The sequence below is a fragment of the Carassius carassius genome, unplaced genomic scaffold (assembly GCF_963082965.1).
Source record: "Carassius carassius unplaced genomic scaffold, fCarCar2.1 SCAFFOLD_61, whole genome shotgun sequence".
In the NCBI taxonomy this organism is placed as follows: domain Eukaryota; kingdom Metazoa; phylum Chordata; class Actinopteri; order Cypriniformes; family Cyprinidae; genus Carassius; species Carassius carassius.
In genome coordinates this window covers 130,827-158,045 of record NW_026775074.1, presented here as the reverse complement: position 1 = coordinate 158,045, position 27,219 = coordinate 130,827, and the positions used below count along the sequence as shown (strand labels likewise).

General features: G+C 44.1%; 4 non-coding genes and 1 pseudogene across 4 annotated transcripts; all 5 read right to left on the bottom strand.

Moving 5' to 3' along the window:
- Positions 1-5,168: 5,168 nt before the first annotated feature.
- Positions 5,169-5,332, bottom strand: LOC132134638 (U1 spliceosomal RNA). Its single transcript, XR_009429693.1, has one exon. It is a non-coding gene; the product is annotated as a U1 spliceosomal RNA (small nuclear RNA).
- Positions 5,333-15,793: 10,461 nt separating this feature from the next.
- LOC132134629 (U1 spliceosomal RNA) lies at positions 15,794-15,957 on the bottom strand. Its single transcript, XR_009429684.1, has one exon. It is a non-coding gene; the product is annotated as a U1 spliceosomal RNA (small nuclear RNA).
- A 351-nt stretch (positions 15,958-16,308) lies between these two features.
- LOC132134719 (U2 spliceosomal RNA) lies at positions 16,309-16,485 on the bottom strand (annotated as a pseudogene).
- An 8,126-nt stretch (positions 16,486-24,611) lies between these two features.
- Positions 24,612-24,775, bottom strand: LOC132134752 (U1 spliceosomal RNA). The gene has a single exon (XR_009429747.1). It is a non-coding gene; the product is annotated as a U1 spliceosomal RNA (small nuclear RNA).
- Positions 24,776-26,167: 1,392 nt separating this feature from the next.
- Positions 26,168-26,331, bottom strand: LOC132134751 (U1 spliceosomal RNA). Its single transcript, XR_009429746.1, has one exon. It is a non-coding gene; the product is annotated as a U1 spliceosomal RNA (small nuclear RNA).
- Positions 26,332-27,219: the final 888 nt, after the last annotated feature.

Genomic DNA, 27,219 nt, shown 5'->3' with positions numbered 1-27,219 from the left:
GTCCTGCACAACAGAAATGAGAGACTTGTGTTTAGTTAAAATGGTGACATCTTCACTCTCTAAAAGGTATTTCTTTAAAAACTTTTTTATAAAACTGTACTCTTTAGGCAAGTTAAAAGACACTGGGGTTTTCAAATCTACTGGTAAAATTTTCAAAGTTCTTAGGTAAGACCCCATCCAAAATCGCGCCATTGCAGCCGTCTTGTTTTCTTTGGATGGGGTCATGGCATAACTGATGTGCAGGGCGGTGAAGCAGCTGCCTAAAAACAGGTGGGGGTCTGGGAGGCCTTTTCCACCGTTCTCTGGCCTTTTCTTGACTGTCTCCCTCTTCAGGCGCTCCCACTTGGACCCCCACAGGAAGTAAAACACCGCCCTCTCCAGTTTCACCTGGAACTGCCGAGGGGGGCTAAAAACAGAACAAACAAGTAAAATCAGAGGTAAAATCACAGATTTAAAAATTAAAATTTTACCTTCAATCGTCAACTGTCTTAGTCCCCAAAACCCTAGTCTTTTCCTAACTTTCCCTAGCAAGTCAGTCCAGCTTTCCCGTCCTCCACCCTCTTTATCAAATTTAACACCTAAAATTTTAAAATCGTTGTCTTTAAAAACCAAATCAAGTCCTCCTGTGTCCACGTCCCCCCACGGCCCGAAGAGCTGGGCCTCAGACTTGTTTCTATTGAGTTTGGCGCCCGAGGCCCGACCGTACCAGTCAGTCAAGTCCAGTGCTCTTCGTATAGATAAAATGTCTGTGGTTAAAAGAGTAACATCGTCCATGTATGTTCACAGTTTTGGAAAGATGCCCGTTTACAAGGAATTTGCTGACTAGTCCCTTGTACAGCAGTCCCACCCAGGCTACAAACCTCTTTGGAAAACCCATTTTTTGCAGTACCTGAAAAAGGTACTGGTGCGAGACTCGGTCAAATGCTTTTTCAAAGTCTAAATTTAGGACTACTAGCCGAATATTTCTGTCTCTCGCATAACAGATGGCGTCTCTGATCAGCACTAGGCTGTCTGTTATCTTTCTTCCGGGCACAGAACAAGCTTGATCCGGGTGAATCACGTCCTCTAAAGCCGTTGACATGCGTGTTGCTAAAATTTTGCTAAAAAGTTTATAATCAAAATTTAAAAGTGTTATGGGTCTCCAGTTTTTTAAGTCAGTCCGGTCACCTTTTTTGTGAAGTAAAGAAACTATCCCTATTCTAAAACTGTCTGGAAGTCTGTCGAGGGTCTCAAACTCTTTAAAAACTGTCAAAAGCTCTTGTCCTAAAATGTCCCAAAATGTTAGATAAAACTCTAGGGGAAGTCCATCCACTCCTGGGGACTTCCCCTTCTTGAAACCTCCAAGAGCTTTTTGGATTTCTAAGATGTTAAAATCTTGGGTTAAAATCTAATTTTGACAGTCAACCCTTTCCTCAATAAAATGTAAAACTTCTTTTGCAGTGTCAAAGTGTACCTTTTTAAAACTATATAATGCCCCATAAAATTTTTCCACATCCTCTAAAATCTCTTTTGTTGTGTTAACCTCCCTATCCCCTGTTTTAACCCTGGTTAACCCCCCACCCCTTGTTATTATTTTCTTAAAAAAATATCTGGTACACTTTTCGCCTTCTTCTATTTCTCTCTCTTTACTTCTTAAAAGGACCCCTTTACTTTCTATATTGGCTAAAACTGACATTTCTTTTTTTACTTCCTGAATTCCTCGTTAAAATCAAAACCATTATTTAAAAGATTAAAATACCTTTGTAGTCTTTTCTGGAACCCCAACATGCGTTTCTTTTCCCTACTCTTCTTTTCTTTCCCTATCTTTCTAAAAAACTGTCTTGTCCGGTCCTTTACCATCTCCCACCACTGTGCACGTGTATCGTAAAAGTCTTGGAGGTTCTGCCATTGGCTGAACTGTTCCCTATATTCTAAAACTATATCCTTGTTTTCCAACAGGGAACAGTTCAGCTTCCACAGCCCTCCCCCTACCGTCACACCCATGGGCAGTGAAAGGGTGCAAGACAGCATCATGTGATCAGAGAAAAAGAGGGGGGTTAATGTAGCATCGGTCGGCGGGCAGTCCCTTGTAAAAACGTAGTCGATTCGAGAGGCTTTGTCACCATCACCACTGAACCAGGTGAAGCCCTCCTCTCTTTGATGCAAAATTTTAAAACAGTCGACTAAATTAAAATCTCTGACTAAACCCTGCAATAAAACCGACGTTTTGTCCACTCTAAAATCCTCCCCTACCCTTTTCCTGTCTGTTTTGGATAAAACACAATTAAAATCCCCTGCTACCATTAGGGGGGCCCTACCTAGCATGTGGGGTTGCAAGTCTTCTAAAAGCTCATATCTTTCATTCTTTTCCATAACCATATACATTAAGAACATTAAAATCCCTGTCTAAAAAGGTCAGATTTACTAAAAGTGCCCGGCCTTGCCTCACCACAGTGCTGCCCTTCACCAAGATATTAGGATTATTAATTAAAACCGCAACTCCGTCATTTTTGTTAAAATTTGATCCGCTCCATATGGAGGCTCCTGCGGACCATAGCTCCTCCATTTTCTTGTACCTAGTTAAAAAGGGCAGAGAACACTCTTGTAATAAAAACAAATCTGACTTAAAAGATTTTAAAAGGGACAAAATACTCTGTGCTCTAATGGTGGACCTCACACTTCTTACATTGATAGTAGAGATGGTGAGGGCCATGAGCAGTAGGGTTAAAAAGGTATAAGACATTTAAAACAGAAGACAGTAAAAAGACTACAAAGATATGATTAAAATCATGTTATATCTTGTTGCATTTGCCTTTCCTTTTCCTCAGACGAGCTGGGATCAGGAGGGCAAATGCCTGTCGCTTCAGAGGCCACAGAGGAAACCTCTTGTGGCTCCTTTGGCGACGATGCTGTTAGCTTAATGTGCAAAAAGGAAACCTCATTGGGGGACTCTAGGGGCCACATGCGCTCCAGATCTACCGAATCAGAACTATCAAGCTTATATGCTGCCCTAGATTTTTTCTCCTCCGTTACAATCAGAGGAGACCCCGCAGGTCTTTTTTGCACCTGAGCGTTAGGGAGTGAACACTCTGTCTCACTCCCGGTAGATTCCTGCACCCCATCCGAAACTGTTACTAGTGAGGAATTTGTTTTTTCCTCACTTTCCTCTCCTTCCATGACCATTTCCTGTTCCGTTGCCTCCGCCCCTGTAGCCGTCCCACTTCCTCCTTCCTGCCCAATTTCTGAGGCCGGCTGGGAATTTGAAATTCCCGCCAAAACCTCAGGGACCGCCTCCTCTTTCCTTTGTTCATTCGTTTGTTGCCCATGTGGGGCGGCCATTTTGAGCTTGTTGGCAAAACTTTTAGGGCAGTCTCTGTAGAGGTGGTTTGTTTCTCCACAAAGATTGCACCGTCTGCCATTGGTACAATCATCAAACTGTGACCAATTTCTCTACACTTCCCACATACTAACTCTTGGCATGCTTCAGCGAGATGACCAAACCTGCAACCCTTCCTGCAGAGTTTGGTATGTAGCCTCTGTTCTCTCAGAGCACAATCATGGAAGGCAGATGTTTCAGGCCCTGGTAGCCCCCAGCGTCTTCCCATTGTTTAATGGGAATTCGCCAGAAGCATGTCCAAATGCCATCTTCATCTAACACTTTGACAGGCTGGCCTCGAACAGTGCAAAATCTACCCAACCAAACATAAATATCATCTCCAGTCACTGTTTCATTGAACATTCTTACAATCACAGTTTTAAGTGTGTTATCAGAAAGTTTCTCGACAGTGAACATGGAGAACTGGGCTTTAACTGAATCAAACCTTTGCCAAAAGTCATTAAGCAGGGAAGCGGTTTGTTTAATTTGATTAAACATCAAATCTTTTGTTCAAGGGCAGAGTCATCAAACAATTCAGGTCGTCAGATCTAAAAGCTAAGGTCTTTTGGATCAGCTTGCTGGAAAAGTCCATACGTGACATTCAAAAGAGCTTCCCCTCAACCTGCCTGAATAAAAAATGCACGCTGTGGTGCCTCCGCACGCCGGCACGGGCAGCCGACATGGTGGAGGCACCAACAGCCTAAAAACTTAAAACAACAATAAATACAATAATAAATAACCAAATAAATAATTAAAAGACCTTACCTTAAAACTTGTTTTAGCCCGAAGCAGCAGAGTTCAATGTACCTCTCGAAGTTGTGTGACTCAAGATATAAAAAGATCTCTAGTCAGGAAACCTCCAAGAGGCGATCGCAGTCTCAACCGTCCGACAAGATACGTGATCTTAGCCAAAAGGCCGAGAAGCGATGCCGCTAAGACGCAGCGGGGAGGAAGCCGGACACGGCGATGCCCATCTCGGCTTTGGTAAGTCTGGGGGACCTAAAAACGCTGGGGGATGGTAGTACCCTCCCCTGTCTGCAACGTCACCGGGCCTCGTCACGCTCGGCCTGACGCTGGCACTGCAGCGACGGAAAGTACGGCATCGCTCGTAATTCCCAAACGGTTCGTCGCAGAGCCACGTGCCTTATGTCATGGGAATCCTTGGCTCGAGCCGAACCAGACGCAGGTCTCAGATTGGCTCATCGCTCTGACGGAATTTTCGGGTATTTGGGATTTTGTCGAAAACCTTCTTTTGCAACCTAGCGCCAGGTATTTGGCCCAGTCCCACCCAAAGCAGCACAGAAAGCTTCTTTGGAGTCTGCCTGTCAATAATCATCCCAAAAAAGTGGAAATTTTCATTCACCTTGGCGAGGGGACCTCAAAACGTGCTAAGGTGGCGTGTCCAAGATGGCTCGAATGGCTATAACTCCAGGAAGGAATGAGATCTCTTCACCCAAATCGGCACACCTGTGCAGGGGCTCAGTCAGAGGCCAGGTGAAAAAGGGCGCTGCGACAGGCCACTCGGTGGCGCTGTAAGCGACAACAAAACTAATACCAATTGAAAAAGGACAACCAAACAACATGGAGACAGCTACAGCTAGGCTGCAGTCAGTCCAATCGACTTTCAAAGTAAGGTCTGTGCTATATTCAAACTGAACCACCCACCAGGGTCCGATTTTTCAAGAGCGTAACTGACTTTGTTTCACAGGCGCACAACACATACCACGCATGTGACAGAACTCCCCATTCTGAAACGCAAAAAAAAACGCAAAACGCAAAAAAAACCTCTTCTGCTTTGTTTCACCAACAATTTCAGGGGAGAGCGCGAACGCAGTCCCCCACTTCCATAAATTATGCAGTCGAGATTCACGCATTTGGGGAATTCGCAGGGGTCAGCATGGCCGGAGTGCAATGGGCAAGCCTCGCCCTGGGTGAACCGCCTTCTTGATCATGGTGTCTCCCCTGCCAGGTAAGTATGAAGGCCCAGGCGGTCAGCCAGAGGTATGATTTGCGTCTCTACCGTCCACACCAACGGTTAGCCCCCCTCCAGGAAAGGAAGGATGGGTGCCTTCCGTTACTGGCCTGGAAACTGCCAAGCTCATGGGCCGGGGCTTCCCAACGCCGGTTTTAGATGACTCTCTTTAACCAAACACACCTGATTCGGTGCATCACCTCGTCTGTGAAAGACCTCAGGTGGGTGCATCGTTCATGGAAGAGTCCAAGACCCCAGGAGGGCGCATCAGGAAAAAAGTTCGCAATACACCACAGCATGGCAGATCTCATTCCTTGTTGCAAATACAGTTGCTATTTAATGAAAAGCGAGATACGCACCACATGTGGTGCACATGTGTGCCAAAATTCAACGCTCATTTTTATGCAAATTCTACAGTATTATCGGATAAAACTTACAAAAATGGATTCCTCTGAGTGCCCTGAGTACAGTACAACTGTTTTCTCTAGGCCTCATAAAAAAAATTTCTTCCGACTTCCACCCCCCTCGAGCTGCCTTCTCTAGCCGGGAAGTGTGCACCCTGGCCGGCATGGATGAGTAGGTGCGAGGGGGGTTGGATGGTACTATTTTTTTGCTAATATCTCTGCGAAGCGGTGGACCCCGGGGCTGAAATTCGGGGGATCCCTAGAGGGTCGAGGGGCCTACCGTATGCGACCACCCTCGAGTTCTTGGGTGGTCCGGTTCCTGAGTTATAACTGTTCAAATCCCACATTTTGGGGGGCCGTAACTTTGACCCCCGGGGTCATAGGGACATGGGGCAGGTGTCGTCGGATAGAGGGCCCCCTGGTCTGACTTTGACCCGATTTTGGTGCAGTTTGGACACGTTTTGGCGGAGTTACAGCTTGGCAAAATCTGTGACATTTTGGTTAATTAACCAAAATCCAACATTTTTATATGCATATTTCTACAGTATTATGGGATAAAACATACAAAAATGGATTCCTCTGAGTGCCCTGAGTACAGTACAAGTGTTTTCTCTAGGCCTCATAAAAAAATTTCTTCCGACTTCCACCCCCCTCGAGCTGCCTTTTCTAACCAGGGAGCGTGCACCCTGGCCGGCATGGATGAGTAGGTACGAGGGGGGTGGATGATACTATTTTTTTGCTAATATCTCCGCGAAGCGGTGGAACCTGAAATTCGGGGGATCCCTAGAGGGTCGAGGGGCCTACCGTATGCAACCACCCTCGAGTTCCTGGGTGGTCCAGTTCCTGAGTTATAATGGTTCAAATTCCACATTTTGGGGGGCCATAACTCGGACCCCCAGGGTCATAGGGACATGGGGCTAGTGTCGTCGGATAGAGCTCCCAAAGGTCTAATTTTGACCAGAGTTTGGTGTTGTTTCTCCTCTTTTCGAGTGAGTTATGGCCAGTCAAATTTTGGGACTTTTTGCATTTGCGGGTCCATATCTCTGGCTCCCGGGGGACTTGGGGGAGGTGGCTTCAGAGAGGGCCCTTTGAGGGCTATCAAGTCACCGAGTTTCAAGTTGCTAGGTCTCTTCCTTCCATTTGACTATCAAAAATGTGGGGGGCCATAAATTCGCCCCCGGGGTGTTATGGATGGGGGGACAGCTGTGTTCGGTAGGCCTTCTGGAGGTCTTACTCCGTCCCGAGTTTGGTGCAGTTTGGCCCCGTTTTGGCCGTTTTGACCCCCGGGGTCATAGGGACATGGGGCTAGTGTCGTCGGATAGACGGCCCCCTGGTCTGACTTTTTTCTATGCATATTTCTACAGTATAATGGGATAAAACTTACAAAAATGGATTCCCTGAGTGCCCTGAGTACAGTACAAGTGTTTTCTCTAGGCCTCATAAAAAAAAAATTTCTTCCGACTTCCACCCCCCTCAAGCTGCCTTCTCTAGCCGGGGAGGGTGCACCCTGGCCGGCATGGATGAGTAGGTGCGAGGGGGGTGGATGTCATTAGTCATTAGACTAGAAAATGAATGGGAAATAGACTGGTAAGGGACCAAGGTAATTTACAGTTTATTAGAATAAAAGTGGAATGAGAAATAGACTGGTAAGTGACCAAGAAAATAGTTCCATTTGTAGTTTCTTAGACTAGAGGTGGTATGAAAAATAGACTGGTAACTGAATCAAGGAAATAGTCATATTTGTAGTTTATCAGACTAGAAAATGAATGAGAAATAGACTGGTAGTTGACCAAGGAAATAGTACTATTTGTAGTTTATTAGACTAGAAGTTGAATGAGAAATAGACTGGTAAGTGATCCAAGGGAATAGTCCCATTTGTAGTTTATTAGACTAGAAAAAGAATGAAAAAAAAAACTGGTGAGTGAATCAAAGGAATAGTCAAATTTGTAGTTTATTAAACTAGAAGTGTAATGAGAAATAGACTGCAAATTGTGCTCTCTAATGTTTTAGACTCAAAGTTGTATTAACAGACTACAAATGGGACCTAAAAAGTTATATAAGTAACCAATGCTTGGGCAGTGTCCCTTGCATTCATCCTTTTGCTATTCATCCTTTAGTGTTTTAACAAAAGTAGATATAGCTTTGGACGACTGTCCCTTGTGCTTTCGTGGCTATAATCAGCTAAGCCAACACCTTCGTGTCTTTCACAAGGTGCGGAATGTGAAGGAGCGCAAGCTTCTCCTATCCATTGCTTCTGGGAGAGCTTCTCACGGCGGTACCGGCAGCTGAGGAAGCGGTCAAATCCCACCCCCTCTAGGCAGGTTGCACGGGCAACACATAGTCTGCTATCGGCCCTCAACAGCCCTGGGGAGGAGGAGTGCTCAGAGTCGCAGGTTGACAGACTAGATGAAGAGCCAGCCACCAGGCCTGAGGCAGAGCCAGCCACAGGACCCGAGGAGGAGGTCGCCGGGCCTTCAAAGAAGGCCCACTCCTCCGATGCACCATACCCCTTTCCGGACCACGTGCCAGCCCTAAGTGAGTATGACACTTGTCACTTTGATAACACCATACAATAACTTTCATTAATAAATCTCCTATTTGTAGATTATTAGACTAGAAGTTACCTGAGAAATAGACTGGTAAGTGAACCAAGGAAATAATCTCATTTGTTGTTCATTAGACTAGAAGTTGAATTAGAAATAGACTGGTAAGTGAACCAAGGAAATAGCCCCATTTATAGTTTGTTAGACTACAAGAGAAATGAGAAATAGACTGATAAGTGACCAAGGAAATAGTACCATTTGTAGTTTATTAGACTAGAAAATTATAGTAATATAATTATACATATACACACACATATTATGTATGTATGTATATATATATATATATATATATATATATATATATATATATATATATATATATATATATATATATATATATATATATATATATATATATATATATATATAATTTATTATATATTTAATTTAATTTAATTTAATTTAATTTAATTTAATATAATAATAATAATAATAATAATAATAATAATAATAATGTTTGTTAGTGTTTACCTCTATGTTATCGACCTGACTCACCTGGTCCTTCTCTTGTGCTTTCTTTTTGCAGATCAGCTCATTGAGGAGTCCAGGGCCAACTGGGAGGGCATCAACCCCACTCCGAAATTAATAAATAATGTGTCCTCAAAGATTTTTAGAATAAAAAATTTTATTTCATATATGTCAGCTGGCCAGACCAATCTGGCCAGCTTGATGTTTTTGGACAACAGGGCAAAGGTCCGGTCCTGGCTGTCTTTTTTAAAGAAATGCAACATTGCAGAGCCAACTGTGCACCATTACCTAAAAAATGTGGCACAGTTCCTCAAATATCTTAATGAGACCCCGCCGCCCACATGCCGGCTCTCCCGTGTGGCTTTCATTGGGATTAGGAGGGAAATCCAGAACTTGACCCGCCCAGTAAAGCGCAGCGTGGCAGTCCACGAGCTGGCTGTAAAACAAGCCAAGGAGGCCCGCCTGATCCCTAAAGCCACACTGCGAGCTTGCCGGGACTCTGCCAAAAAAATTATTTCTGAGATTCTGGGTAAGTTTTTGAATCCTTTCTCCTGTCATTATTTGGCGATCAATGTGATCCTTTATGCTTCTCTTTTTTTCTGTGAAGATCGTCTGAAGACTAGTCCTGAGAAAAAGGACCAATGGTCTTTTTATGGACACCTCACCACTTACTGGGCCAGCATTTATGGTCACCGTGGAGGGGTGTTCCAAAATGTAACAATTAAAGAGGTGGAGGATGCCCGTGCGACAGCTACAGAAGGCCACTTTGTCATTAATGTGAGTGGTTCTCTTTCTCTCTGTCTCTCGTTGTCCACATGGTTTTCTTTAAAATAAAACTCAGCTTATGCCACTTCTCACTGTTTCTAAAGATATCAGCCCACAAGACCAACCAGGCCTTTGGTGCAGCCGAGCTGGCCCTGGACCAGGAGGAGTATGGGTGGCTTGAGGAATTCCTTTCACTCCGGTCCAACTTGGTAGGGGGACGAGTTGCAAACTACTTCTTCTTTACCTCAAAGGCCAGCTCCTGCAAAAACTTGAACAAGTATTTTCAGGATGCGTGGGCGAGCATGGGGTTACCAGGCACACCCACATTTACTGATGTGAGGACTGCCATCGCCACCCATGTAAGCATTCCTGTACTTGTCCCGGCTTTATGAGTTTCTGGTGTGTGTTTTTCTAACTCTTTGCCTATGCTGTTCTCTCTCCAAAAAGGCAAAGAACACTCACTGCCCGGAAGATAGGCACAAAGTGGCACAGTTCATGTGCCACGACACCACCACAGCTGACAGGTTTTATGCCCTCAACCTTAATGCAAAGCAGGCAGCAGAACACCGTCGCCTCTTTGATACAGCTGTGGTGGGTGAGGAAGCTGATAGTCCAAGGCAGCAAGGTGCCAAGAGAAGAAAGACGACAAAACCCCACAAGATGCCAGCTGAGGAAAAGTCCTCATCCACCAGCCCAACGCTCTCCGACAGCCCTCCCGATGCCGAAGAAGGCCAGAAGTCTGGGAAATCTGCTTCAGTAAGTACAATTTCCCATGGATTGGTTTAACTGTTTGTGACAAGTAGACATGTTCACTAACACTTTGCCTTTCTTATTATTTCTATAAGGAAAGAAGCACATTAATGAAGATGGTCCTCAGACGCAGACTGATGGTGAAGAACTCCCCACTTAAATCACCACAGGAAATAGCGTCTAAAAAGCTGGTGCAGCAAGTAAAAAAAGAGACTGGAGAAATTTAAAAAAAAATCCCGTAAATAATTTATGTAGCTATTTAAATTGTTTGTTTTGATGTTTTTTATGATAATTGTTCTACTCCTTTTATTTCTACGATAAAAAAGTAAGGTTACCTTTTTATTTGTTTTGATAGCCTGTTCCATTTTTCTTTTTTCTTTTTTTTGTAAATAGTTATAGTTAAGGTTAATATCAGTTTGCTCTGAATCTTTCTGAACATGTTTATTTATTTATTTTATTTTTCTTATATAATGCATGTTTCCTATTATACTTTTTATATATTGTGTTTTTTTTGTACAGAACTTTGAGGCATTTTTGATTTTGACTTTACAATGTCTGCAAAACAAAAAGTTCAATAAATATTTGAAATTGAATTAAGGTGTCATTACTTTACACACACTCACACACACTCACACACACACACACACACACACACAAATATATATTACATGTAATAAAAATAATTTAAACATATTTATATATTGTGTGTGTAAATAAAAAGGTATATGTAATGAATACATAATAAATATATAGTATTTCTATACATAAAATGTTTAATAAAAACATATTTTACTATATTTTGAATAACTTGAAATTAGGATGTTTTCACATAAATACACTTCTATTTCAAATGTATTCAGGCCGATCATCATAACCAGTTAAACTGATTATTAGACTAGAAGTTGAATGAGAAATAGACTGAAATAGTGAAATGTATTGTTTATTAGACTAGAAAAGGAATGAGAAATAGACTGGTAAGTGACCAAGGAAATAGTACTTTTTGTAGTTTATTAGACTAAAAGTTTTGAATAAGAAATAGACTGGCAAGGGATCAAGGAAATAGTGCCATATGTAGTTTATTAGACTATAAAATTAATGAGAAATAGACTGGCAAGTGATCCATGAAATAGTGCCATATGTTTTCACATTAATACACTTCTATTTCAAATTTATTCAGGCCGATCATCATCACCAGTTAAACTGATTATTAAACTAGAAGTTGAATGAGAAATAGACTGAAATAGTGAAATGTATTGTTTATTAGACTAGAAAAGGAATGAGAAATAGACTGGTAAGTGACCAAGGAAACAGTACTTTTTGTAGTTTATTAGACTAAAAGTTTTGAATAAGAAATAGACTGGCAAGTGATCAAGGAAATAGTGCCATATGTAGTTTATTAGACTATGAAATGAATGAGAAATAGACTGGCAAGTGATCCATGAAATAGTGCCATATGTTTTCACATTAATACACTTCTATTTCAAATGTATTCAGGCCGATCATCATAACCAGGTAAACTGATTATTAGACTAGAAGTTGAATGAGAAATAGACTGAAATAGTGAAATGTATTGTTTATTAGACTAGAAAAGGAATGAGAAATAGTCTGGTAAGTGACCAAGGACATAGTACTTTTTGTAGCTTATTAGACTAAAAGTTTGAATAAGAAATACACTGGCAAGTGATCAAGGAAATAGTGCCATATGTAGTTTATTAGACTATGAAATGAATGAGAAATAGACTGGCAAGTGATCCATGAAATAGTGCCATATGTTTTCACATTAATACACTTCTATTTCAAATGTATTCAGGCCGATCATCATAACCAGTTAAACTGATTATTAGACTAGAAGTTGAATGAGAAATAGACTGATATAGTGAAATGTATTGTTTATTAGACTAGAAAAGGAATGAGAAATAGACTGGTAAGTGACCAAGGAAATAGTACTTTTTGTAGTTTATTAGACTAAAAGTTTTGAATAAGAAATAGACTGGCAAGTGATCCATGAAATAGTGCCATATGTTTTCACATTAATACACTTCTATTTCAAACTTATTCAGGCCGATCATCATCACCAGTTAAACTGATTATTAGACTAGAAGTTGAATGAGAAATAGACTGAAATAGTGAAATGTATTGTTTATTAGACTAGAAAAGGAATGAGAAATAGACTGGTAAGTGACCAAGGAAATAGTACTTTTTGTAGTTTATTAGACTAAAAGTTTTGAATGAGAAATAGACTGGCAAGTGATCAAGGAAATAGTGCCATATGTAGTTTATTAGACTAGAAAATTAATGAGAAATAGACTGGCAAGTGATCCATGAAATAGTGCCATAGGTAGTTCATTAGACTATGAGTGGAATGAGAAATTGACTGGTCAGTGACCAAGGAAATAGTCCCATTTGAAGTTGTTTGGACTAAAAGTGGAATGAGAAATAGACTGCAAAGTGTGCACTCTTGTTTTATAAAACGTATTTTACAATACATTATGGATAAATTGGAATTAGGAAGATTTCAAATAAAGTAACTGTTAAGTGACAAATGAAATAGCCCCATGTGTAGTTCATTAGACTAGAAGTGATTTGAGAAATAGACTGACAATAAAAAATATTGCTATTTAATATACTGCAAGACTTGCAACATTTGTGGTGCAAATTAACCAAAATCCAACAGTTTTTTCTATGCATATTTCTACAGTATTATGGGATAAAACTTACAAAAATGGATTCCTCTGAGTGCCCTGAGTACAGTACAACTGTTTTCTCTAGGCCTCATAAAAAAAATTTTCTTCCGACTTCCACCCCCCTCGAGCTGCCTTCTCTAGCCGGGGAGGGTGCACCCTGGCCGGCATGGATGAGTAGGTGCGAGGGGGGTGGATGGTACTATTTTCTTGCTAATATCTCCGCGAAGCGGTGGACCCCGGGGCTGAAATTACCTACCGTATGCGACCACCCTCGAGTTCCTGGGTGGTCCGGTTCCTGAGTTATAACGGTTCAAATCCCACATTTTGGGGGGCCGTAACTCGGACGCCCGGGGTCATAGGAACATGGGGCTGGTGTCGTCGGATAGAGCTCCCAAAGGTCTAATTTTGACCAGAGTTTGGTGTTGTTTCCCTTCTTTCCGAGTGAGTTATGGCCGGTCAAATTTTGGGACTTTTTGCATTTGCGGGTCCATATCTCTGGCCCCCGGGGGTCTATCGACTTGGGGGAGGTGGCTTCAGAGAGGGCCCTTCGAGGGCTATCAAGTCACCAAGTTTCAAGTCGCTAGAACTCTTCCTTCCATTTGACTATCAAAAATGTGGGGAGCCATAACTCCGCCCCCGGGGTGTTATGGATGGGGGGGCAGCGGTGTTCGGTAGGCCTTCTGGAGTTCTTACTCTGACCCGAGTTTGGTGCAGTTTGGCCCCGTTTTGGCGGAGTTACAGCTTGGCAAAGTCTGTGACATTTTGGTTAACATTCACCACAATTTTGGATATGTCCGCAAATGTTCCGGATGTGATCCGTGGTCATTCCGTGAATATAATGGTCAAATGGACAAATAGTGGGTTCGTGGGACCCAGGGTGGGGGTCCGCAAGTGGTCCGCAGATGATCCGCAGTCATTGTGTGAACATATTGGTCAAATGGACAAATAGTGGGTTCGTGGGACCCAGGGTGGGGGTCCGCAAGTGGTCCGCAGATGATCCGCAGTCATTGTGTGAATATAATGGTCAAATGGACATATACGGGGTTCGTGGGACCCAGGGTGGGGGTCCGCAAGGGGTCTGCAGATGATCCGCAGTCATTGTGTGAATATAATGGTCAAATGGACAAATAATGGGTTCGTGGGACCCGGGTTGGGGGTCCGACGGGGGTCCGCATCGGTTCCGTGGTCATTCTGTAACTTTAAAGGTCAAATGGACAAATATAGGTTTCGTGGGCAAAAAAATCGTACACCCCCCATTCGGGTAAATGCCACTGTTTTAAACCTGAGGTGTACTGCTCCGTGCGCCACCCTGTGGAGAAGTGCTGAATGGCATGTAGGGGCCTCAAATCTGGGTGGGCTTCCGCGGGGCCCCTCGGGGGTCCAGATCCTCCTGCGCCGGTCAGGGGTCTCCCGTGGGCCGGCGCGGTCCGGCAGACATCGACGCCGCGTCCGTCAAAAATTTTTTAGGGTCAGCGCGCAGGTCCCCTTAACCCACGTACACGAGCCCTCAAACTTATACCTGAATGGACGCTCCAAAAAAAAAGGACTTTCTGGAGAAGTCAAGACGTGACATCCCTAGGAGCTTGCCATTCACCTCTTTAAAACAAAAGCGCACGCTGTGGTGCCTCCGCACGCCGGCACGGGCAGCCGACATGATGGAGGCACCAACAGCCTAGAAACTTAAAACAACAATAAATACAATAATAAATAACCAAATAAATAATTAAAAGACCTTACCTTAAAACGTGTTGGAGCCCGAAGCAGCAGAGTTCAATGTACCTCTCGAAGTTGTGTGACTCAAGATATAAAAAGATCTCGAGTCAGGAAACCTCCAAGAGGCGATCACAGTCTAAACCGTCTGACAAGGTACGTGATCTTAGCCAAAAGGCCGAGAAGCGATGCCGCTAAGACGCAGCGGGCAGGAAGCCGGACACGGCGATGCCCATCTCGGCTTTGGTAAGTCTGGGGGACCTAAAAATGCTGGGGGATGGTAGTACCCTCCCCTGTCTGCAACGTCACCGGGACTCGTCACGCTCGGCCTGACGCTGGCACTGCAGCGACGGAAAGTACGGCATCGCTCGTAACTCCCAAACGGTTCGTCGCAGAGCCACGTGCCTTATGTAATGGGAATCCTTGGCTCGAGCCGAACCAGACGCAGGTCTCAGATTGGCTCGTCGCTCTGACAAAATTTTCGGGTATTTGGGATTTTGTCGAAAACCTTCTTTTGCAACCTAGCGCCAGGTATTTGGCCCAGTCCCACCCAAAGCAGCACAGAAAGCTTCTCTGGAGTCTGCCTGTCAATAATCATCCCAAAAAAGTGGAAATTTCCATTCACCTTGGCGAGGGGACCTCAAAACGTGCTAACGTGGCGTGTCCGAGATGGCTCGAATGGCTATAACTCCAGGAAGGAATGAGATCCCTTCACCCAAATCGGCACACCTGTGCAGGGGCTCAGTCAGAAGCAAGGTGAAAAAGGGCGCTACGACAGGCCACTCGGTGGCGCTGTAAGCGACAACAAAATTAATACCAATTGAAAAAGGACAACCAAACAACATGGAGACAGCTACAGCTAGGCTGCAGTCAGTCCAATGGACTTTCAAAGTAAGGTCTGTGCTATATTCGAACTGAACCACCCACCAGGGTCCGATTTTTCAAGAGCGTAAAAATCGGTGAAAGCGTTGTTTCACAGGCGCACAACACATACCTCGCATGTGACAGAACTCCCCATTCTGAAACGCAAAAAAAAAAAAAACCTGGAAAAAACCTCTTCTGCTTTGTTTCACCAACAATTTCAGGGGAGAGCACGAACGCAGTCCCCCACTACCATAAATTATGCAGTCGAGATTCCCGCATTTGGGGAATTCGCAGGGGTCAGCATGGCCGGAGTGCAATGGGCAAGCCTCGCCCTGGGTGAACCGCCTTCTTGATCATGGTGTCTCCCCTGCCAGGTTAGTATGAAGGCCCAGGCGGTCAGCCAGAGGTACGATTTGCGTCTCTACCGTCCACACCAACGGTTAGCCCCCCTCCAGGAAAGGAAGGACGGGTGCCTTCCATTACTGGCCTGGAAACTGCCAAGCTCATGGGCCGGTGCTTCCCAACGCCGGTTTTAGATGACACTCTTTAACCAAACACACCTGATTCGATGCATCACCTCGTCTGTGAAAGACCTCAGGTGGGTGCATCGTTCGTGGAAGAGTCCAAGACCCCAGGAGGGCGCATCAGGAAAAAAGTTCGCAATACACCACAGCATGGCAGATCTCATTCCTTGTTCTGCTATTCGACACAATAAACGGCAATCCCCAAAAAGGGAAAGCACACCGTTCCTGGAGAAACTGCAATACCAGGCCGATCCTTGGAGTGGACGGAGCAAGCCCCGGCTCCAGCTCCGTGATCTAAAAATCCATTTAATATGTAGTCCCCGGATGGGGGACGTATCAGATATTAAACTGATAAGAACAGATTTTTTTTCTTTCAAAAAAGTTTTATTGTCACGAGTTACATTTTTTCCATTTGCATTTTTACTTTCACACACATTTTTCTTTTCAAGCACACATTAAAACAAGCCATATAATATATAATAAATACACATGGTAAAATGAAAGAAACAATCATTGTTAAAAAACATTTGATTAAAACCACAGTGTTTTGCTTGTTTTTAAAAGGCCATATTTGGGGTGTGTTTAAAAGGTGCGATTGGTTTCAAAAGTAAAATACATATTTAAAAAAGCAAACAAGCCTCATATGCATGTTAATAAAACCAATTTTATTGATAAAACACAATAAAAACCAATTTATTGGATAAAAACCAATAAAAAAAAACATCTGTTGTGCAAGACCGGGGGTGAGTCCTTATCAAGTCGGTCTTCACCCCACTCTCCAGAACAGGGACATGAGATGCTACTTTACGGGCTCAGCGGAGATCCCCTCTCCTCCGGCCCGCTGGCCCGCTGTTCCCGTAGCCAGAATGGTGAGGGTGCATCTACGGGCAGCCAGGGTCGGTGCCTGCCGGGACCCTCTCTGTGCGACCCCGGCCCCCCCGTCCGAATATCGTCGTCCGGTACCCCTGCAGCATTGATGTTACCTTTAGCTCGCATGCATGGAGGGTTACCGTAACGCGCTTCCCCACCAGCAGGTTTCTGGTGGCCCAGATGGCATCCTTGATGACGTTGAGGGTGAGCTAGAGCGAGGTAAATTTCTGTGCCGTCAAGTCCTTCAAGCCCCGGCCCACCCCAAGGATGGCGAGCTGGTACCCGAACTGGGCCCCACCTGCTGGTAGGCACGGGAAATACAGGGGGCCGGTCTTGGCCCACAGGACCCGCGCAGTGCTGCAGTCCCAGAGCAGGTGGTGGACGGTCTCCGGGGAATTGCAGCCGGACCGAGGGCAGATGGGGTTTTTGGCCATGCCTCTGGAGTGCATAACCGCCCTGACCGGGAGGATCTCATGAGCCACCATCCACGATAAGTCCTTGTGCCTTTTCTGGAGAGCAGGGTGAGCCGCATTCCGCCAAACTTGTTTGGCCTCACTTAGTGTGAGGCCCGGAACTGGACTCACCGGTTCCCGGTCCTGCACAACAGAAATGAGAGACTTGTGTTTAGTTAAAATGGTGACATCTTCCATCTCTAAAAGGTATTTCTTTAAAAACTTTTTTATAAAACTGTACTCTTTAGGCAAGTTAAAAGACACTGGGGTTTTCAAATCTACTGGTAAAATTTTCAAAGTTCTTAGGTAAGACCCCATCCAAAATCGCGCCATTGCAGCCGTCTTGTTTTCTTTGGATGGGGTCATGGCATAACTGATGTGCAGGGCGGTGAAGCAGCTGCCTAAAAACAGGTGGGGGTCTGGGAGGCCTTTTCCACCGTTCTCTGGCCTTTTCTTGACTGTCTCCCTCTTCAGGCGCTCCCACTTGGACCCCCACAGGAAGTAAAACACCGCCCTCTCCAGTTTCACCAGGAACTGCCGAGGGGGGCTAAAAACAGAACAAACAAGTAAAATCAGAGGTAAAATCACAGATTTAAAAATTAAAATTTTACCTTCAATCGTCAACTGTCTTAGTCCCCAAAACTCTAGTCTTTTCCTAACTTTCCCTAGCAAGTCAGTCCAGCTTTCCCGTCCTCCACCCTCTTTATCAAATTTAACACCTAAAATTTTAAAATCGTTGTCTTTAAAAACCAAATCAAGTCCTCCTGTGTCCACGTCCCCCCACGGCCCGAAGAGCTGGGCCTCAGACTTGTTTCTATTGAGTTTGGCGCCCGAGGCCCGACCGTACCAGTCAGTCAAGTCCAGTGCTCTTCGTATAGATAAAATGTCTGTGGTTAAAAGAGTAACATCGTCCATGTATAAGGCACAAGTCGCTGTCAGTCCACCCGTCCCAGGAACGTCCAGTCCTTTGATCCATTTATCCTTTCTCAAGATCTGTGCCAGTGGCTCGATACAAGCCACAAACAGGAGAGGAGATAAAGGACATCCCTGACGGACACCACTGTGTATGTTCACAGTTTTGGAAAGATGCCCGTTTACAAGGAATTTGCTGACTAGTCCCTTGTACAGCAGTCCCACCCAGGCTACAAACCTCTTTGGAAAACCCATTTTTTGCAGTACCTGAAAAAGGGACTGGTGCGAGACTGGGTCAAATGCTTTTTCAAAGTCTAAATTTAGGACTACTAGCCGAATATTTCTGTCTCTCGCATAACAGATGGCGTCTCTGATCAGCACTAGGCTGTCTGTTATCTTTCTTCCGGGCACAGAACAAGCTTGATCCGGGTGAATCACGTCCTCTAAAGCCATTGACATGCGTGTTGCTAAAATTTTGCTAAAAAGTTTATAATCAAAATTTAAAAGTGTTATGGGTCTCCAGTTTTTTAAGTCAGTCCGGTCACCTTTTTTGTGAAGTAAAGAAACTATCCCTATTCTAAAACTGTCTGGAAGTCTGTCGAGGGTCTCAAACTCTTTAAAAACTGTCAAAAGCTCTTGTCCTAAAATGTCCCAAAATGTTAGATAAAACTCTAGGGGAAGTCCATCCACTCCTGGGGACTTCCCCTTCTTAAAACCTCCAAGAGCTTTTTGGATTTCTAAGATGTTAAAATCTTGGGTTAAAATCTCATTTTGACAGTCAACCCTTTCCTCAATAAAATTTAAAACTTCTTTTGCAGTGTCAAAGTGTACCTTTTTAAAACTATATAATGCCCCATAAAATTTTTCCACATCCTCTAAAATCTCTTTTGTTGTGTTAACCTCCCTATCCCCTGTTTTAACCCTGGTTAACCCCCCACCCCTTGTTATTATTTTCTTAAAAAAATATCTGGTACACTTTTCGCCTTCTTCTATTTCTCTCTCTTTACTTCTTAAAAGGACCCCTTTACTTTCTATATTGGCTAAAACTGACATTTCTTTTTTTACTTCCTGAATTTCGTCGATAAAATCAAAACCATTATTTAAAAGATTAAAATACCTTTGTAGTCTTTTCTGGAACCCCAACATGCGTTTCTTTTCCCTACTCTTCTTTTCTTTCCCTATCTTTCTAAAAAACTGTCTTGTCCGGTCCTTTACCATCTCCCACCACTGTGCACGTGTATCGTAAAAGTCTTGGAGGTTCTGCCATTGGCTGAACTGTTCCCTATATTCTAAAACTATATCCTTGTCTTCCAACAGGGAACAGTTCAGCTTCCACAGCCCTCCCCCTACCGTCACACCCATGGGCAGTGAAAGGGTGCAAGACAGCATCATGTGATCAGAGAAAAAGAGGGGGGTTAATGTAGCATCGGTCGGCGGGCAGTCCCTTGTAAAAACGTAGTCGATTCGAGAGGCTTTGGTACCATCACCACTGAACCAGGTGAAGCCCTCCTCTCTTTGATGCAAAATTTTAAAACAGTCGACTAAATTAAAATCTCTGACTAAACCCTGCAATAAAACCGACGTTTTGTCCACTCTAAAATCCTCCCCAACCCTTTTCCTGTCTGTTTTGGATAAAACACAATTAAAATCCCCTGCTACCATTAGGGGGGCCCTACCTAGCATGTGGGGTTGCAAGTCTTCTAAAAGCTCATATCTTTCATTCTTTTCCGTAAAACCATATACATTAAGAACATTAAAATCCCTGTCTAAAAAGGTCAGATTTACTAAAAGTGCCCGGCCTTGCCTCACCACAGTGCTGCCCTTCACCAAGATGTTAGGATTATTAATTAAAACCGCAACTCCGTCATTTTTGTTAAAATTTGATCCGCTCCATATGGAGGCTCCTGCGGACCATAGCTCCTCCATTTTCTTGTACCTAGTTAAAAAGGGCAGAGAACACTCTTGTAATAAAAACAAATCTGACTTAAAAGATTTTAAAAGGGACAAAATACTCTGTGCTCTAATGGTGGACCTCACACTTCTTACATTGATAGTAGAGATGGTGAGGGCCATGAGCAGTAGGGTTAAAAAGGTATAAGACATTTAAAACAGAAGACAGTAAAAAGACTACAAAGATACGATTAAAATCATGTTATATCTTGTTGCATTTGCCTTTCCTTTTCCTCAGACGAGCTGGGATCAGGAGGGCAAATGCCTGTCGCTTCAGAGGCCACAGAGGAAACCTCTTGTGGCTCTTTTGGCGATGATGCTGTTAGCTTAATGTGCAAAAAGGATACCTCATTGGGGGACTCTAGGGGCCACATGCGCTCCAGATCTACCGAATCGATACTATCAAGCTTATATGCTGCCCTAGATTTTTTCTCCTCCGTTACAATCAGAGGAGACCCCGCAGGTCTTTTTTGCACCTGAGCGTTAGGGAGTGAACACTCTGTCTCACTCCCGGTAGATTCCTGCACCCCATCCGAAACTGTTACTAGTGAGGAATTGTTTTTTTCCTCACTTTCCTCTCCTTCCATGACCATTTCCTGTTCCGTTGCCTCCGCCCCTGTGGCCGTCCCACTTCCTCCTTCCTGCCCAATCCCTGAGGCCGGCTGGGAATTTGAAATTCCCGCCAAAACCTCAGGGACCGCCTCCTCTTTCCTTTGTTCATTCGTTTGTTGCCCATGTGGGGCGGCCATTTTGAGCTTGTTGGCAAAACTTTTAGGGCAGTCTCTGTAGAGGTGGTTTGTTTCTCCACAAAGATTGCACCGTCTGCCATTGGTACAATCATCAAACTGTGACCAATTTCTCTACACTTCCCACATACTAACTCTTGGCATGCTTCAGCGAGATGACCAAACCTGCAACCCTTCCTGCAGAGTTTGGTATGTAGCCTCTGTTCTCTCCGAGCACAATCATGGAAGGCAGATGTTTCAGGCCCTGGTAGCCCCCAGCGTCTTCCCATTGTTTAATGGGAATTCGCCAGAAGCATGTCCAAATGCCATCTTCATCTAACACTTTGACAGGCTGGCCTCGAACAGTGCAAAATCTACCCAACCAAACATAAATATCATCTCCAGTCACTGTTTCATTGAACATCCTTACAATCACAGTTTTAAGTGTGTTATCAGAAAGTTTCTCGACAGTGAACATGGAGAACTGGGCTTTAACCCTCTGGAGTCTAAGGGTATTTTTGGGGCCTGGAGAAGTTTTGTCATGCCTTGACATTTGTGCTTTTTTCAGTTTCTTATAAATATCTAAATGGGTAAAGACTAATCTCACTGTAATCAGCACAAACTGGGCTGTAATAATATGTGAATTGCATGTATGTACATGATTGTGTTTTTGAGAAAAAAAATATTATGCGTGGTTAGTGAAAAACTAAAAATGTTAAAACGCTTGAATAAGGCAAAAAAACACATAAAGAACAATGGTTCCCGGGATTTTTGAGAACTGGAGCTTGTAGCCTAGAATTTTTCTTTCTAAATGATGTGAAAATCATCTTGTTTACTCACTCACAGAAAACAATATATTGCTTAAAATTTTCTAAGACACTTTTTGTTGGTAAAAGTCAAATGCGAGTAGGCGTCAACTACCATGAATATCATTGTGATTTACACCTGAGAAGACAAAGGCCTGCATAATGAGCTGCATAATGAGCCTCTCAGTCATCTGTGCCACTGTGAGTGAGGAGTTACAAGAGAGAATGTGAGAACAAAATAAATCTATATAATTTTATGTTTGTAGTTTATTAAGAATATATTTAATTATCCCACAACATAATTTAATATCCACTTGGGGGAGCAGTTAAACAGTTTATTAGAAACAATCAAAGCTGACTTTCAAACAAATTGTTTGGCATGCTTACTCCAGTCACACAATCCTTCAGAAATCCTTTTAACAATCTTATTTTCTACAAAAAAAAAAAAAAAAAAACGTTTGTTGTTATTATTATCATCATTATTATTAATGTTGAAAAGAGCTGAGAATATTTTTCTGGGTTTTTAGGGGGAATAAATGGAAAGAAAAGCATTGTTTTTACATTTGTTACAGTTATCTATTTGTTACATTTATATTATTTACATCAAGCTTTCGAAGGGTATAGTGTTGTATATTGTTATTGAAACTTCATAATGTTTCACTTGATTATATATTTAGTCAGGAATTATAGTTCGGAAAAAGTCTAACTAGTAAAACGTTTACACGTTATGTGAAAACTAGTACAAGTATATAAATAAATAAAAAGAGACTTACTCGTGTTTATGATCTCTGCTGAATAAAGTGCTTCATTCTTTTTTTCTGAGGAAATCCATTTCTCAAATCCTCAACCACATCACATCTTTTTGGGGTGAATTATGTGTTATTCCTATCATCGCGAAGAAAACAGTAAAATAAAAAAAACTTGAACAGTCTGGCTGCTTTTTCTTCTGTGTGGGCGTATTCAAGCTGCGCGCTTCAGTTTGAATCTGAATAGCGCGTTCAGCGCGGGGGCGTGGTCACATTAGATATAATGAAGGGAGACATGAAAAACAGACATCGCGTTGTTTTCATATGGATTACTTTATCACAGAATATCTGTTTTCGGCGGCACTTGTTTAGTTTAAAAATAGACATGTCAAGCTTTCTATAGATATCTCTCTCATGTATTTTCGTTGAGTATTCACGGAGTTACAGTTCATTTAAATGACGTGTTTGTAAAAGAAGAACAGCGCAGACAAAGGCTGCAGACAGCGCACCTTGTTTGTTATCTTTATTTTATAAGTGCACAAAGTTTTGTTGTTATTATGTATGTATCCAAAAAAAAGTAGACCCTTTACAGATTCGATTGATGTATTGCTCTTATCTGTACGATTAAAACTGAAAGTGTAATTTAAGTTCTTTTCGGGGTTATCAGGAGAAAATGACTCAAAACGCGTATCCGCGTTAATCGACTTGATAGGGTTAACTGAATCAAACCTTTGCCAAAAGTCATTAAGCAGGGAAGCGGTTTGTTTAATTTGATTAAACATCAAATCCTTTGTTCAAGGGCAGAGTCATCAAACAATTCAGGTCGTCAGATCTAAAAGCTAAGGTCTTTTGGATCAGCTTGCTGGAAAAGTCCATACGGGACATTCCAAGGAGCTTCCCCTCAACCTGCCTGAATAAAAAACGCACGCTGTGGTGCTAAAAACTTAAAACAACAATAAATACAATAATAAATAACCAAATAAATAATTAAAAGACCTTATCTTAAAACTTGTTTTAGCCCGAAGCAGCAGAGTTCAATGTACCTCTCGAAGTTGTGTGACTCAAGATATAAAAAGATCTCTAGTCAGGAAACCTCCAAGAGGTGATCGCAGTCTCAACCGTCCGACAAGATACGTGATCTTAGCCAAAAGGCCGAGAAGCGATGCCGCTAAGACGCAGCGGGGAGGAAGCCGGACACGGCGATGCCCATCTCGGCTTTGGTAAGTCTGGGGGACCTAAAAACGCTGGGGGATGGTAGTACCCTCCCCTGTCTGCAACGTCACCGGGCCTCGTCACGCTCGGCCTGACGCTGGCACTGCAGCGACGGAAAGTACGGCATCGCTCGTAATTCCCAAACGGTTCGTCGCAGAGCCACGTGCCTTATGTCATGGGAATCCTTGGCTCGAGCCGAACCAGACGCAGGTCTCAGATTGGCTCGTCGCTCTGACAAAATTTTCGGGTATTTGGGATTTTGTCGAAAACCTTCTTTTGCAACCTAGCGCCAGGTATTTGGCCCAGTCCCACCCAAAGCAGCACAGAAAGCTTCTTTGGAGTCTGCCTGTCAATAATCATGCCAAAAAAGTGGAAATTTCCATTCACCTTGGCGAGGGGACCTCAAAACGTGCTAAGGTGGCGTGTCTGAGATGGCTCGAATGGCTATAACTCCAGGAAGGAATGAGATCCCTTCACCCAAATCGGCACACCTGTGCAGGGGCTCAGTCAGAGGCCAGGTAAAAAAAGGGCGCTGCGACAGGCCACTCGGTGGCGCTGTAAGCGACAACAAAACTAATACCAATTGAAAAAGGACAACCAAACAACATGGAGACAGCTACAGCTAGGCTGCAGTCAGTCCAATCGACTTTCAAAGTAAGGTCTGTGCTATATTCGAACTGAACCACCCACCAGGGTCCGATTTTTCAAGAGCGTAACTGACTTTGTTTCACAGGCGCACAACACATACCTCGCATGTGACAGAACTCCCCATTCTGAAACGCAAAAAAAAACGCAAAACGCAAAAAAAAACCTCTTCTGCTTTGTTTCACCAACAATTTCAGGGGAGAGCGCGAACGCAGTCCCCCACTACCATAAATTATGCAGTCGAGATTCCCGCATTTGGGGAATTCGCAGGGGTCAGCATGGCCGGAGTGCAAAGGGCAAGCCTCGCCCTGGGTGAACCGCCTTCTTGATCATGGTGTCTCCCCTGCCAGGTAAGTATGAAGGCCCAGGCGGTCAGCCAGAGGTATGATTTGCGTCTCTACCGTCCACACCAATGGTTAGCCCCCCTCCAGGAAAGGAAGGATGGGTGCCTTCCGTTACTGGCCTGGAAACTGCCAAGCTCATGGGCCGGGGCTTCCCAACGCCGGTTTTAGATGACTCTCTTTAACCAAACACACCTGATTCGGTGCATCACCTCGTCTGTGAAAGACCTCAGGTGGGTGCATCGTTCATGGAAGAGTCCAAGACCCCAGGAGGGCGCATCAGGAAAAAAGTTCGCAATACACCACAGCATGGCAGATCTCATTCCTTGTTGCAAATACAGTTGCTATTTAATGAAAAGTGAGATACGCACCACTTGTGGTGCACTTGTGTGCCAAAATTCAACGCTCATTTTTGTAAGGGATAAAACTTACAAAAATGGATTCATCTGAGTGCCCTGAGTACAGTACAACTGTTTTCTCTAGGCCTCATAAAAAAATTTCTTCCGACTTCCACCCCCCTCGAGCTGCCTTTTCTAGCCAGGGAGCGTGCACCCTGGCCGGCATGGATGAGTAGGTACGAGGGGGGTGGATGGTACTATTTTTTTGCTAATATCTCCGCGAAGCGGTGGAACCCGGGGCTAAAATTCGGGGGATCCTTAGAGGATCGAGGGGCCTACCGTATGCGACCACCCTCGAGTTCCTGGGTGTTCCGGTTCCTGAGTTATAACGGTTCAAATTCCACATTTTGTGGGGCCGTAACTCGGACCCCCGGGGTCATAGGAACATGGGGCTGGTGTAGTCGGATAGAGCTCCCAAAGGTCTAATTTTAGACCTTTGGACAACCTTTTGCAACCTAGCGCCAGGTATTTGGCCCAGTCCCACCCAAAGCAGCACAGAAAGCTTCTTTGGAGTCTGCCTGTCAATAATCATGCCAAAAAAGTGGAAATTTCCATTCACCTTGGCGAGGGGACCTCAAAACGTGCTAAGGTGGCGTGTCTGAGATGGCTCGAATGGCTATAACTCCAGGAAGGAATGAGATCCCTTCACCCAAATCGGCACACCTGTGCAGGGGCTCAGTCAGAGGCCAGGTAAAAAAAGGGCGCTGCGACAGGCCACTCGGTGGCGCTGTAAGCGACAACAAAACTAATACCAATTGAAAAAGGACAACCAAACAACATGGAGACAGCTACAGCTAGGCTGCAGTCAGTCCAATCGACTTTCAAAGTAAGGTCTGTGCTATATTCGAACTGAACCACCCACCAGGGTCCGATTTTTCAAGAGCGTAACTGACTTTGTTTCACAGGCGCACAACACATACCTCGCATGTGACAGAACTCCCCATTCTGAAACGCAAAAAAAAACGCAAAACGCAAAAAAAAACCTCTTCTGCTTTGTTTCACCAACAATTTCAGGGGAGAGCGCGAACGCAGTCCCCCACTACCATAAATTATGCAGTCGAGATTCCCGCATTTGGGGAATTCGCAGGGGTCAGCATGGCCGGAGTGCAAAGGGCAAGCCTCGCCCTGGGTGAACCGCCTTCTTGATCATGGTGTCTCCCCTGCCAGGTAAGTATGAAGGCCCAGGCGGTCAGCCAGAGGTATGATTTGCGTCTCTACCGTCCACACCAACGGTTAGCCCCCCTCCAGGAAAGGAAGGATGGGTGCCTTCCGTTACTGGCCTGGAAACTGCCAAGCTCATGGGCCTGGGCTTCCCAACGCCGGTTTTAGATGACTCTCTTTAACCAAACACACCTGATTCGGTGCATCACCTCGTCTGTGAAAGACCTCAGGTGGGTGCATCGTTCATGGAAGAGTCCAAGACCCCAGGAGGGCGCATCAGGAAAAAAGTTCGCAATACACCACAGCATGGCAGATCTCATTCCTTGTTGCAAATACAGTTGCTATTTAATGAAAAGTGAGATACGCACCACATGTGGTGCATATGTGTGCCAAAATTCAACGCTCATTTTCATGCAAATTCTACAGTATTATCGGATAAAACTTACAAAAATGGATTCCTCTGAGTGCCCTGAGTACAGTACAACTGTTTTCTCTAGGCCTCATAAAAAAATTTTCTTCCGACTTCCACCCCCCTCGAGCTGCCTTCTCTAGCCGGGAAGTGTGCACCCTGGCCGGCATGGATGAGTAGGTACGAGGGGGGTGGATGGTACTATTTTTTTGCTAATATCTCCGCGAAGCGGTGGAACCCGGGGCTCAAATTCGGGGGATCCCTAGAGGGTCGAGGGGCCTACCGTATGCGACCACCCTCGAGTTCCTGGGTGGTCCAGTTCCTGAGTTATAATGGTTCAAATTCCACATTTTGGGGGGCCGTAGCTCGGACCCCCGGGGTCATAGGGACATGGGGCTAGTGTCGTCGGATAGAGCTCTCAAAGGTCTAATTTTGACCAGTTTGGTGTTGTTTCTCCTCTTTTCGAGTGAGTTATGGCCGGTCAAATTTTGGG